Source organism: Bombina bombina, chromosome 2 (assembly GCF_027579735.1).
Source record: "Bombina bombina isolate aBomBom1 chromosome 2, aBomBom1.pri, whole genome shotgun sequence".
NCBI classification, from domain to species: domain Eukaryota; kingdom Metazoa; phylum Chordata; class Amphibia; order Anura; family Bombinatoridae; genus Bombina; species Bombina bombina.
In genome coordinates this window covers 1,127,089,820-1,127,105,371 of record NC_069500.1, presented here as the reverse complement: position 1 = coordinate 1,127,105,371, position 15,552 = coordinate 1,127,089,820, and positions in this window count along the sequence as shown.

Below are 15,552 nucleotides of genomic sequence, written 5' to 3'. Positions count from 1 at the left end.
CTCATGCTTACTTGCAGCCCCTCAGAAGCCCACACTAACAGAATTCTCAGTACCTACCGACCACAATAAGGGCCCGGCACTACTCACTATCCTTATTATAACTGCTCTTCACTAGTCCCCCCCCCACCCTTTCCTGCAGGAGCGGGGTACCTGTGGGTCATACCCCCCAACCTTTTACCGACTTCGCCGATAGGAGGCATATCCCCGGGGGGGAGACAGTGCTTGCAGAAGGCTTAACTCTGTTAATTGCTTTTTCCTCATCCTGAAACTGCTTGAAACAAAGGAGGCTCTCACTATAAGCCGCCACTGGGCGAAGTACAACCATATGCCGGTTCTAATCTTAAACTAGTCGATCCACATGGCTCACAACATGCACTAGGAGACAGGGGTCCTTAGGGCCGAGGCATAAAATGGAACATAAAGGAATATGATCTAAGAAACTAAGAGATCTCTACCCAATCATATCATTTCATATTGGAGTACTTCTACTGAACCCCCACTTCCTTTATCATGCCACAAGGGTCTAGAAGAAAAACCGCTAATCCCTCAGAGTATAGGAAATCGGTGGTAGACCACTTTAAAGTCAAACCTACTCTGGGAAAGCCTGCAACCGATCCTGACACCCCACAGCAATTACTAGGAAACGGCTGTGATATGGCCGAAGCTGCTAACATTGAGAGCAGTATCCCTGACTCTGTAGCCTCAGATATTGTCACTACCCTTACTCAGAGGATGAATTCTCTCCAAGATTCCCTTACAAAAGCTATTAAGAGCTCCACGGCAGACCTCAGGCGAGATATTGGCGTTATTAGTGAACGCATTGATGTCCTGGAAAAAAAACAAGAGGACTTAACTGTTGAACAGGGAAACTTGGCTAACCATTCTCAAGTTCTAGTGGACATGCTAGACACAGTTGAAGCTAAGATGGCGGATATGGAAGACCGCTCCCGCAGAAACAACTTAAGATTTAGAGGTGTACCTGAAGAGATTACCCCAACTGATCTTAGCAAATACCTTCTTGAACTGTGTGAAATACTCCACCCTCCAGGTTTCCCCAACGAGACCCTGATAGACAGAGCGCACAGACTCCCCAGGGGGAGGAATGTCTCAGCAGAGAAACCAAGGGATGTGATAGCCAGATTCCACTACTTCACATACAAAGAACAAATTCTTAGAGCCATGTTTCTTCGCCCCACTCTGCCAGCCAAATTTGCCTCTATACAAATATTTCCAGATCTGTCTCAATTTACGATGCAAAAGAGAGGCACATTCCGTGAAGTGACAAAGACATTGAGACAGATGGGAATTAAATATAGGTGGGGATACCCTACTAAACTTCTGATTCAAAAAGATGGAAGATTCTACACAGCGGATACCCCAGACAAAGGCCTCTTCCTTCTCAAGGGATGGACCAAGTTCCCCAACCAATTTGGAGAAAATAGCTCCCTTATCCCTCAGGATATGGAACTCAACACTACCCCCTCCTCTATCCTAAGACCATCTGCATTTGAATGGAGGCCCCTTGCTCAGAGAAGTACCCCTTCTAAAAGACAGAACTTAGCACCTCAGCAACTATCATCAGATAGGGTAGAAGAATCCTCAGGAGATGAAGACTGATAAGTATATCCTTTGCTACTAAATGTTTTTTGTTATATTGTTTTGCAGGGGGGATGTTTTATTTGCTCCCTAGTTATGCAACTGTTATGAAAGGGGGAATGTTAAACTACAGGACTAGAGACATTGGATCCTGATTGAAGATAAGTTTCATGGACACATACATATTATAAGAGACTTCCTACCTTAGGAACCGTGCTCCTGACTCAGCTCTAACTGTGAAAATATCTGAGTACTACATACCTTTCTTGCAATGCTTAGATTTCCTATTGTTGATAATGTAAATGCTAGAATTCTTTTTATTGTTTGCAGTGCCTACAGTCCTTATGTGTTACTCTTGATATTGATTGCATGTACTGTCATAAGAGACTTTCTGCCTCAGGACTCATCCTCCTGCTTTGGCATTGACTGTGAAAATGTCAGAGTAATACATACCTTTCTTGCAATGCTCAGGTTTATTCTTCATCTGTGTTTACAGTTTTCATGTGTTACTCTTGATATTGATTACATGTACTGTCATAAGAGACCTTCTGCCTCAGGATTCATCCTCCTGGTCTGGCTTCGACTGTGAAAATGTCAGAGTAATACATACCTTTCTAGCAATGCTTAGGTTTATTTCTTATCATCTCTGTTACTTGTTGCAAATTTCAATGAATCTTATATGGAAGGTATATATGGGGATACGCTGCAAGGATATGGACACGCAATATGAGACTATCCCATTTTGCCCTATTGCTGATAACGAAAATGCTTGAATTTTTTTCTTTCTCTTACAATGTTTACAGTTATTCTGTGCTACTCTTGACACTGATTATATGCAATGTTTATCATAACTCACAAGCCCTATGTTTATCATATGTTACATTTGTCTAGAGATTTGAGACAGGTAATTCCTAACCAACCTAACAGCCTCTACAAGAGATAAAATATTACTATCTCTGTTCCAAAGTACGTATCATTTCCCAGGACCTTGACTCCCGCACCCTATTCCCTAGACACCCATACTTGCTTTAATAGCTCTCAGCCCATAGTACTCTACAATTATATTTAAACCTAGCATACACCCACTAGGTACTAATAGAGACACATAAGCCGCTGAATATGCGAAGGGGTATGTTAAGATGGATGTGATAGGAAGGATATGTTTCATCACATGACTAGAGCCTGTTAGCCTCAATCGGAGAGTCTCGCTTGATAAGGCATAACTTATTGAGTCCTAAAGTAAATGCTATAAGACAAGTCCTAAGCATATCTGATAAAAAGGCTTTACTAGATCCCCTCTAGTTCTCTATTGCCTATATGAGTTAATTATTAATTAAGATATATTAGTTTTGCACCTGTGAGTATAGATTAGCCTAAATATCAATAGATAAGCCACATAAGAGATGCGAGATCAGAACTGAAACACCTGACCTTGGCAACTAAGCTGCCATTATGCACTTAAATGTAGATTCGCAGGTTTTGGTTATACAGAGTGAAGCTACTATGACCCATACCAGATGTTAGATCAGAACAGAAACACCTAACCTAGGCAACAAAGATACCATTATGTGCTAAAATATAGTTGGTAGGTTCTAATTACACAGACTGAAGCTATTATGATTACTGTGATCCTTCACCATTTTCTCTCGCATTTATGATTGAAAGATATTGTCTTGATCAGATAAAGTTTTTACATGACCTTCAGGACAGCACACTGAACCATTAATATCTCATTTTTCTCTCCTTGACATCTGCACTTTTAATCATTTACGGTTAAACCCTATACAGGAACACCTTTTTCTTCTTTCCTCATGACCTATAAAATGATACTAATTTATACAGTTACACCTCGATAAATATACATAGAATTGACCCTGCTTATCAGGGAAGTGATGCACATTACTGTTTCTCTTTCCCCCTCCCCCCCCCCCCTGCTTACAGACTTTGCCTCGGCCCGAACCCCATCTCCTCTCTCCTCTCTCCGATTTTCAGTTTTTCAGTTTTTCTTTCTCTTATTTCTTACTCTTTTGGACATTGGTTAATGCAGTCGTAGGACTGTATCTCTCCACCCCCCCCAAGGGTAACACCATAGCTTACCGAAAGTAAGCACAAGAACACAGATTCAATCGCACTCAATAAGTGACCTACTTTTCATATTTTCATAACTTATAAACAGACGATAACCACCAGCCCACACTCATTACTGCTCTCAGACTACTAACAACGGCTATTTAACTTCCCTTCTTACTCCTTCCTCACCCTTTAGATCCCCCCCCCCCCCTTTTTTTTTTTTTTTTTTTTTTTTTTTTTTTTCTTTCGCGATGAACCCTGGTCTTAAATTTGTCTCCCTCAACACGAAGGGACTTAACTCGCCAGAGAAGCGAAGCATGGTACAAACTTACTTAAGGAAGCTCCAGTGTGATGTTTCCTTTCTACAGGAGACGCATTGGTCTTCAACTAATACTCCAATATTGAAATCTAGACACTTTCCGGTGGTCCTTAATTCGACCTACCATGAAAAAACCAGAGGAGTCTCAATTTGCATCAGTGCAAGAGTTGCATTTCAACCACAACATATAGAAGTGGACCCAGAAGGGAGATTTCTTTTGGTGGTTTGCAAACTGAATTCACACCTCTTCACTCTAGTAAACTTGTATGCCCCTAACCAAGGTCAGATAACCTTCCTCCGCACGATGCTGCATCTTATCGATGGCCTGAAGCAAGGCACATTAATTCTAGGAGGAGATTTTAATCTAGTCTGGGACCCCCATACGGACAAAAAACTCCCGAAAGATAGAGTTTTAGACAACTACTCTAGATCTACAGCTCCTAAATTTCAAAACCTGATATACCAGTCTGAGCTCTATGATGTGTGGAGGGCATGTCACCCTGACTCACGAGATTACACGTATTTTTCTCCCCCTCACCGATCATACTCGAGATTGGACTACTTCTTTGTCGACTCCTGGTCTATGAACAACATCACAAACTCTAGCATATGCAGCTGTCCATGGTCAGATCATGACGCTGTTACAATGTCTATTGACATTGAGAGATCCGCACTGGCGAGACCGTCATGGAGGCTCCCGAGGTTTCTCTGGGAGGACATCTCTTTTGTCACAGAATTGGTCGACAGGGTCGAGGAATTTTTAGACACTAACAGACCCAATCAGACTTCACACCAAATCAGGTGGGCAGCATTAAAGGCGTACATCAGGGGATTCTGTATTGCAAAGGCATCGAATATAAAAAAAAAATGGGGGGCCCCGCTAGGCAAGCTCACTTGCGACCTTCGGGCGAAAGAAAGGCAAAACAAACTAATGCCTACAGCTAGCCTATCCACTGAGATTTTGAATTTGAAATCACAGATTAAAAACCTGGAAGTGGAGAAATTTAAACGAGCCCTTTTGAGATTCAAAATGATTATGTACTCAAAAAGCAACAAAGCAGGCTCGATGCTTGCAAATAAACTGAAGCAGAAACTAGCTAGCTCCCGAATACCATACCTCGTCCTTGAAGGTCAAAAAGTACATGCTCCTGAAGACATAGGAAAGGCTTTTGCCGACTTCTATGAACGCCTGTATAACATCAACTCTCATGAGACACCCAGAGTGATGTCTCCTCCGGATATCTCCTCCTTCTTACAGAGACTAGGCCTACCCAAACTCTCAGAGGAAGACAAGGTTAAGCTAACTGAACCTATTACTGAAATGGAACTCGGAATAGCAATTAAACAGTTGAAGACTGATAAAGCCCCGGGCCCGGATGGGTTTCCGGGGCAATTGTACAAAAAATTACAAACGCAACTCAAACCTGTACTCTGTCAAGCGTACAACGAAATCAGAACTGAAGGACAGATACTACAAGAATATCTTGAAGCAACTATAGTTGCGATCCCAAAGCCGGGTAAAGACCCGACCCTTTGCGGCAATTTCCGTCCCATTTCACTTATTAATGTAGACACAAAATTATATTCTAAAATTCTCGCGGAAAGGCTGTCTCCCCTGCTGCCGGGATTAATCAACACAGACCAGGTCGGATTCGTGAACGGCCGGCAGGGCCCGGACAATACGAGACGACTGATTTCCGTCTTTTCCGAGGCGAAGAGACGAGCTGTCCCCCTTCTGGCCCTGTCACTAGACGCTGAAAAAGCGTTTGACAGGGTCAGATGGGAGTATATGTGGAGAGTTTTGGACACGTTTGACTTCCCACCCGAAGCCATAACCATGATCAAAGTCTTGTACTCTAATCCAAGTGCCAGAGTAAGAGGGTTGGGCTTCTGCTCTCCTCCCTTCAATATTTCCAATGGTACCAGGCAAGGCTGTCCACTATCCCCCTTGCTATTCGCCTTGGTCATGGAACCATTGGCAGAACTGATTCGGATGTCGCCTGTCATTGAGGGATTACCAGTAAGCACCAGTCAGGAAAAGATTGCTCTGTATGCGGACGACGTTACTCTCTTTCTCACAAACCCCCAAAGTTCAGTCCTGGCGGTTTTCACTGCCCTAGAACAGTTTAGCCTTCTGAGCTATTACAAAATAAACGTCTCAAAAACAGAGGCATACAGTATTAACTTGCCCGAAGACCAACTCCTGAGCCTACGTGAAACGTATGACTTTCACTGGTCTACAACGTCCCTCAAACATCTAGGTGTTCACCTAAGTGCAGACCTAGACGTCATCCTCTCTTTAAACTTTGACGCCCTCATCATTGAGTTGCGATCCTTAACACACAGATGGGATTTCAGAGAAATCTCTTGGATGGGCCGCATCGCCACGGTGAAAATGTCACTGCTTCCTAAAGCGCTGTACCTATTCCGATGTCTCCCATTGAACATCCCGCATGGTACATTACAACAAATTCACCGAATTTTCTCTAAGTATGTATGGGGGAAAAAGATGCCTAGGATTGGCTACAAAACCATGCAGAGAGAGTTCTCCAAAGGTGGAGTAGCTTTTCCAAATATATTCCTTTACTATGAAGCCGCTAGACTATCACAGATCACGGCTTGGGGCCCGACTAGAGAGGAACCGAAATGGTTCAAAATAGAGGAACTACACCTACCTGAAGGCCTAGACTTACCAAGTATTCTCTGGGTTCATGAACACAAGCAGCTGGTAGATAGAGTTCCTAACCCCATAGTACAACAAAATATCAAAATGTGGCATGTACTTAGACATCATAAGGAGATTGCCCCACATCCCTCACCGATTCACCAGATAAGGGGTCTTCTCTGGGACCTACCGAATATCCATCTTGAGTTTTGGATACAACACAACATAGACATGGTGGAACATCTGTTTTCAAACGGTAAACTTATGACAGTTCATCAAGTACTTGACTTACTAAGCGGCTCTCCCTTATGGCTCTACTTTGAATGCTGTAGGGTACTCAGCTTACTTCGCTCCTGGAAATTTGGCACTCAGACGCTCAGACCCCATTCTAAATGGGAAGAAAGATGGCTGCTTGAGATGGGGACGTGGAAACCCCTCACATTCCACTAAAAAGCCATGCTACAAGACCACTCAGAAGGCCTCCCAAGCCAAATCAAAATGTGGTGCAAGGAGTTGGCTTTAATCATATCAGATATAGAGCTGAAAGCAGCGATTGAACTGACAAAAAAAACGATCCATTGTATAACGATCTTCGAAAGTTATATGAAACTAATGCTACAATGGTACAGAGTCCCCACCAAACTGTCGAGAATGTTTCCTAATGTATCTCCCGATTGCTGGAGATCGTGCGGAAGGGTAGGCTCCAATTCCCATATATGGTGGTCATGTCCTAAAATAAAGGACCTATGGAAAGATGTCGAGACACTCTTGCATTCTATGAATCTGACTATACAGCTAACGCCAAGGGTGGCACTCTTCCACATCATGGATAATACTCTCCCCAAATGTAGCAAACAACTGGTGATCTATGTGATGGCGGCCACCAAACTTTGCATTGCTAGAGCCTGGAAACAGGTTACCTCACCCACGATTTCGGAAGTCTGTGAGGTAATACAATACTTAGCCAACATGGAAAAATTTGCATATAGCTCGTTAGAGCGAATGGAAGTTTACTGGGCAATCTGGGGTGACTGGATTCAGATCCAGTAGACCCATACGGACTCCCGTACTGCTCTTCCTCTCCCTAGGCAGTTGGGACTGGAGATACCGCGCACAAGTAGTTTTACCTCCCCTTTTTTTTTTTTTTTTTTTTTTTCCCCTCCCCTTTCTCCCCCACTCACTCTCTTCATGTCTCTATCTTTACTACCGCGTTCTTTACCCTAACCCCTTCCCCTTTCCTCACCTCTTCTTACCTGAACTTCCCCTCCCCCTCCCATGTGATGACTCCCTCCCTACTAACCCTATAACCTACCCCTTACTCCCAATGCCACTGAATGACCATGTCAAAATACAGACCGACAAAGTAATTGAGAAACGTGGTTACAACTGTCACTTCAACCCTATCACTATGACTCTGGAGTTATACTCCGCTATCCGTGACTTCTAGATACATAGTAGACTCCCCGCATTGACCGAATAAGAAGCACAAATATTGCTTACAATATATATGGATGTATATAACTCTGCAATACGCCTAATTGTTATATGTTAATGCTATGTAATTGTTTTGATTTACTTGTGGAAAGTAATTTCTTTCTTTGGTTATTTAACTGTATGTACCTTTTGTTCTTAATAAAGAAAAAATTTAAAACTCAAAAAAAAAAAAAAAAAAAAAAAAAAAAAAAGACACCGACCTCCCAGACGCCCACGACAGAGGACATAGTGATCAACCTAAGCACACACACCCTCTCTGACAGCGAACGCCAAGTTCTAAATAAAGGGCTATCCTATGTGCCTAGCACAACCCTTACTGAATTTGACCTTAAATTGGACCTGTATAATTTGAATAAGTCCCTTAAGATTAGGGAATTTTTTCAAAACACAGCACCTAGCGCTACTAGAACACAGTTAGAGCTCAAATGTAAAATCCCTAGTAAATTTGAACCGACTAATTGTAGTCCAAGTACCAAAACATTTGTTAGACTGGTTACCCAGGATCTAGAAGCAGCTAGACACCAATCACTATGGACACACAACTTATCCAGAAGTGAACGTCTAGCGATAAAGACCCTCCAAGATGACCCCTCTATAGTCATCAGGCCCGCCGATAAGGGCGGGGCAATTGTGATATTGAACTATAGAGATTATCAAGCTGACATCTTGACTCAGTTGACTGATACACAGACTTACACTGAGCTGCCCAATGACCCTACTGTGAGGTTTAAAGCACAACTGGATACTTTGATCCGGATGGGCTTTGAACAGGGTTGGTTGTCTGAACATATCGATGACTTCTGTTCCACTGCGTATCCAAAAATACCTATCTTATATTCCATTCCTAAGATACATAAAACTTTGGATCATCCACCAGGCAGGCCCATTGTGTCGGCAAGGGATTCGCTGACACAACCGGTAGCCCAACTGGTCGATATACTACTACAACCTGTAGTAAAAGACATTAAGTCATACATTATGGACACAGGGGACTTTATCCGCAAAATACGGACTGTTGACGTCCAGCAAGATGACCTTTTGGTCTGTCTGGACGTCAACAGTCTGTATACTATTATTCCGCACACTGAGGTACTAAAAGCTGTACAGGAACACATCACTAATAACCCTTTGTATGAGGGTCCCCCAGTTGAATATTTCCTCTCTCTCATTGAATACTGTTTGTATAAAAATTACTTCAGATTTGAGAGTAAGTTTTATCTACAAACAGCTGGCACGGCCATGGGGTCCTCCATGGCCCCCGCTTATGCCAATATATACATGTCTCAATTTGAAAATCTATTTCTATGGAATTCTATTAATCCAGCAGTGATCTGCTATTATAGATTCATTGACGACATTTTCATGGTATGGCGGGGGACCATGGAGGACCTCCAAGTTTGGTTTGAAAATTACAACACGGCCACCAGCAATGTAAAATTCAAGATGACTGTTGATAGACAGACTATCAACTTTTTGGACCTAACGGTCTTTAAAGATGCACATCAACTGGGCACTACACTATATCAGAAACAAACTGATCATAACTCCATATTGAGAGCAGACAGTTGCCACCCTCCTGCCCTTCTTGAGGGCATAGTTAAGTCTCAGTTTATAAGAACAATGAGGAACAATTCAGACGCACACACTGGGGTCTCCCAACTGTCAGGAGTGGGTTAGAGATTTCGTGAAAGGGGATATAAACCATCTACTATCCAAAATACCATGACCATAGTATCCACACTCACCCAGAATGACCTGATTAAACCTACACAGAAGAGAGACACAAGCAACAAGTTGATTATGTCTACAACATTTACCCCAGCCACAAAGAACACGGGACGCATTTTACATCGGCATTGGCCCATAGTGGCATCAGATCCAAAATTAACATTCACTCAACAGCTACAACCTATGGTGGGATTTAGGAGGGGTACCAATCTTAAGGACCTCCTTATGCGAACAGATCACAAGTCTAATTACACCACTGGGGCTACAATCAACATCAAAGGCTCATATAGGTGCTTAGGCTGCACAACCTGCAACGGTCTGCTTAGCACCAAAACCTTTCATCATCCACACACCAATAGGAGATATGTGATTAAACATTCCATCACGTGTACTACTACACATGTAGTCTACCTCCTCTTTTGCCCATGCTCGTGCTTCTATGTGGGTAAAACCACAGGCACGTTACGTGAACGAATGGCAAACCACAGGCATGCAATAAGATCTGCACTGAAACAAGGGGAATCGGAACAACCAGTAGCACGTCACTGTGCTAAACAAGGTCACTCAGTTTCTTCGATACGGTACATCCTTATTGATCATATTCCCCCATTGGACCGGGGAGGAGACAGGAGCAAGATACTGCTCAAACGCGAAGCTCAGTGGATTTACAAACTGGGAACTATCCATCCAGGTGGACTAAACACTACCCCAGATTTAAAAAATCTGGTTTGACCCTACAAGGCAGTGCTACATACCTGGGGTATAACCCAGGGTCATTGTGGCTACGTGTAGCTTCCAGCCACATTGCTCAAATGAGGTTTGTTGGCTGGTCGCTTACGACACACCCTAATGGGGGTAATTGCCCTCAACGGGGTAGTGGAAGCCTGGGCCCTGAGGTATAATTACCTACCCATGCACCTTAAACCTTGGAGGAGGAAGCCATCAAATTACCTCTAAAATCAAGGGTGTAACAGGATGGACAATCTCTATGTGTCTATACTTGGCTGTCTTTAATAGACCAAGTTGCATTTTATCTGCAATTATGATTAAGATGAATGTATAATTGATACAATGTCCATACTTATACATCACCCCGTAGAGCTTTACAAGTGATTGCAGATAGATACACATATATTCCTTTCCATAGAAGCTAGCTAATCTCCTAGACATTTTATTATCACACTGGGAGCAGATCGTTAGCGGGCTTTGTAGTATATAACTATAAATGTAGTATATAGTTGTCTGGATACACATATACAACATTTTTGTGAAGTGAACTAATTTATTTTCTCACACAATTAGTCCCAACAAGGGGAGATTGTAGACACACAATCAGGAAAAGTGCCAAATTTACTTTAAAAGTTATTCATAAGTTATTTAAAAGTCACTTAACATTACATCATTTGATAACAAGTACAGCAAAAAAACCCAATTTTTGTTTATGCATTAATCCTTGTATATATCCTTGCACACATATAATGTTATTTTTAAACAACACTTCATTGTGATTAAGTATGATTATCACATTGTGTCACAATATGAGTTGTCAGTGGGCTGCACGTTGTAACAGATCATAGTATGGTGACACAATCAATGCCTGTTTATTATCACCATGCCTACAGTAACTATGGTGATTTGTGTACACAATAGCACTAGAATAGCTGATCGTTAATAGCACTTTGGCCACTTAACGTAATATTCTAACTAATTTTTTAAGTAGTCCTTAGTTTGTGTCACTTTTTGTTCAATACACACTTAGTTGATTAAGTAGATGTGGAATTGTAATATTTACACTTTAATACCATGTAGCCGCGATACCGGAAGTGAGATCATAGCACTTCCGGTAGGCTTTAGCACAGTGGAACGCAAGATGCGTTCCACACTCGATGTTTGGCGCACTTTGGAGCAACACCTGTTTGGTGAGTGGTTTGTTAAAGCACTATAAATTGTTTGAGTTTGGCTTGTTGTTTTATGCTGATGAAGGGGTTGTGAACCCCGAAAACGTTACAATAAAGTAAATCGTGGAAGACCTGAGAGTGCATCTACCTTTGTTCATATATGCTATTTATATTTGCACCCAGGCTGTTGTCTCTTAGTGGGCTGACCTGGAAACTGCTTGGATATATATATATATATATATATATATATATATATATATATATATATATATAAATGAATCAATATGCATATATTGGTTATAGACCACTATATGAAGCAATATTGATATTGTATATATGTGTACACAAAAAAAATATATACTGTATATACACATAATGCCACCAAAAGAAAAATAACAATACAGCAGTGTGTCTGTCATCCTGTTAACTAGCACTGCTGACTGGTTCAGCAGCACTTTCCACTCAGAACCAGCAGTTCTCTGTGACTCCAGAACTGTACTTTACTTATGTGTTTAAAATGTTTGTATGTTAAACATGTTGAGTCGCAGGGTCGATAGTGATAAAATTACGTACTCTAACAAATGAGAACATGTATTTTTTTCAGTATAATGGACATTTAACCGCTTTGTGAAATGAATTGGCGCATTGGATATAAAGATAATTGTTTATTTTTTAAATTGAAAACAGAAAAATATCAACCAGTCATTGCAATATTATTTCTTTTTTAATTGTTGTGTTTTTAATTATTCAGTAGTACTTAAATGGGCAGGAAACCCCATAATGTTCTTTCATGATTTTGATAGAACACACAATTTTAAAAAAAACTTTCCAATTTACTTCCATGATCAAATTTGCTTCATTATCTTGTTATCATTTGCTAAAGGAGCATCATTGCACTACTGCTGCTAGATGAACATATCTAGTTAGCCAATCACAAGAGACAAATGTGTGCAGGCACCAATCAGCAGCTAGCTCCCACTAGTGTGAGATATGTGCGTATTCTTTTTGATACCAAGAGAATGAAGCACATTTAAAAATAGAAGTGAATTTAAGTGTCTTAAAATTACATGCTCTATCTGAACCATGCAAGTTTAATATTTACTTTTCCATACCTTAAAGTCAACAACATTATTTGATGAATCAGATAGAGCAAACAACTTTAAACAGCTTTACATTTTACTTCTGTTATCTAACAGCTAGATTTAGAGTTTTGTCGGTAAAGACCCGCGTAGCTAACGCAGCTTTTTTTTCCTACCGCTGCTTCCAAACAACGCTGGTATTTAGAGTTGTCTGAAGGGCTGCGTTAGGCTCCAAAAAGGGAGCATTGAGCCAAATTTACCGCCACTTCAACCCTCAATACCAGCGTTGCCTATGGTAGCGGTAAGCTGGCAAAATATGCTCGTGCACGAATCCCCCATAGGAAACAATGGGGCAGTTTGGGCTTAAAAAAAACCTAACACCTGCAAAAAAGCAGCGTTAAGCTCCCAAAGCAGCCATATTGTTTTCTATGGGGAAACACTTTCTAAGTCTGCACCTAACACCCTAACATGAACCCCGAGTCTAAACACCCCTAACCTTACACTTATTAACCCCTAATCTGCTGACCCCACTATCGCTGACCCCTGCATTACACAATTAACCCCTAATCTGCTGCTCCGGACACCGCCGCCACCTACATTATCCCTATGAATCCCTAATCTGCTGCCCCCAACATCGCCGACACCTACATAATATTTATTAACCCCTTATCTGCCCCCCCCAACGTCGCCGCCACCTAACTTCAAGTATTAACCCCTAATCTGCCGACCGGACCTTGCCGCTACTATAATAAATGTATTAACCCCTAAAACTAAGTCTAACCCTAACCCTAACACCCCCCTAAGTTAAATATAATTTTAATCTAACTAAATAAATTAACTCTTATTAACTAAAGTATTCCTATTTAAAACTAAATACTTACCTGTAAAATAAACCCTAATATAGCTACAATATAACGAATAATTATATTGTAGCTATTTTAGGATTTATATTTATTATACAGGCAACGTTGTATTTATTTTAACTAGGTTCACTGGTAAAAATAAATAATTGAAATGCGTATATATTTGTTTTTTGTTAAGTTGCCTAATAATTATGCACAGTAATAGTCACCTGCACACACAGATATCCCCCTAAAATAGCTATAACTAAAAACAAACTAAAAACTACTTCCAAAACTATTCAGCTTTGATATTAATGAGTTTTTTTGGTTCATTGAGAACATGGTTGTTGTTCAATAATAAAATTAATCCTCAAAAATACAACTTGCCTAATAATTCTGCACTCCCTGTAATAAAAGTCCCTACCCTATTCTACATTACAAAGTAATCAGCTCTTTTACCAGCCCTTAAAATGGCTTTTTGCTGGGCATGCCCCAAAGTAATCAGCTCTTTTGCCTGTAAAAAAAAATACAACCCCCCAACATTAAAACCCACCACCCACATCCCCCTACTCTAACCCACCCAAACCCCCCTTAAATAAACCTAACACTACCCCCCTGAAGATCTCCCTACCTTTAGTCGTCTTCACCCAGCCGGGCCGAAGTCTTCATCCGATGGGGCAGAAGAGGTCATCCAGACTGGCAGAAGTCTTCATCCTATCCGGGCAGAAGAGGACATCCAGACTGGCAGACATCTTCATCCAAGCAGCATCTTCTATCTTCATCCATGCAGAGCGGAGCCATCTTCTTCCCAGCCGATGCGGATCCATCCTCTTCAACTGACGCCTACTCGCCGAATGAAGGTTCCTTTAAAGGACGTCATCCAAGATGGCGTCCCTCGAATTCCGATTGGCTAATAGGATTCTATCAGCCAATCGGAATTAAGGTAGGAAAAATCTTATTGGCTGATCCAATCAGCCAATCAGATTGAGCTCGCATTCTATTAGCTGTTCCGATCAGCCAATAGAATGTGAGCTCAAGCTGATTGGCTGATTGGATCAGCCAATCGGATTGAACTTGAATCTGATTGGCTGATTGAATCTGCCCGGATAGGATGAAGACTTCTGCCGGTCTGGATGTCCTCTTCTGCCCCATCGGATGAAGACTTCGGCCCGGCTGGGTGAAGACGACTCAAGGTAGGGAGATCTTCAGGGGGCTAGTTTTAGGTTTATTTAAGGGGGATTTGGGTGGGTTTGAGTAGGGGTATGTGGGTGGTGGGTTTTAATGTTGGGGGGGTTGTATTTTTTTTTACAGGCAAAAGAGCCGATTACTTTGGGGCATGCCCCGCAAAAAGCCCTTTTAAGGGCTGGTAAAAGAGCTGATTACTTTGTAATGTAGAATAAGGTAGGGACTTTTATTATTTTGTTTTTTTTTTTTAATTTTATTAGGGGGCTTCGATTAGGTGTAATTAGTTTAAAATTCTTGTAATTTTTTTATTTTCTGTAATTTAGTGGGGTTTTTTTGTAATTTAATTTAGTTTATTTAATTGTAGGTATTGGTAGCTAATTTATTTAATTAATTTAATGATATTGTAGTGTTAGGTTTAATTGTAACTTAGGTTAGGATTTATTTTACAGGTAATTTTGTAATTATTTTAACTAGTTACCTATTAAATAGTTAATAACTATTTAATAGCTATGTACCTAGTTAAAATAAATACAAAGTTGCCTTTAAAATAAATATAAATCCTAAAATAGCTACAATGTAATTGTTAGTTATATTGTAGCTATATTAGGGTTTATTTGATACGTAAGTATTTAGTTTTAAATAGGAATAATTTAGTTAATTTTAGGAATATTATTTC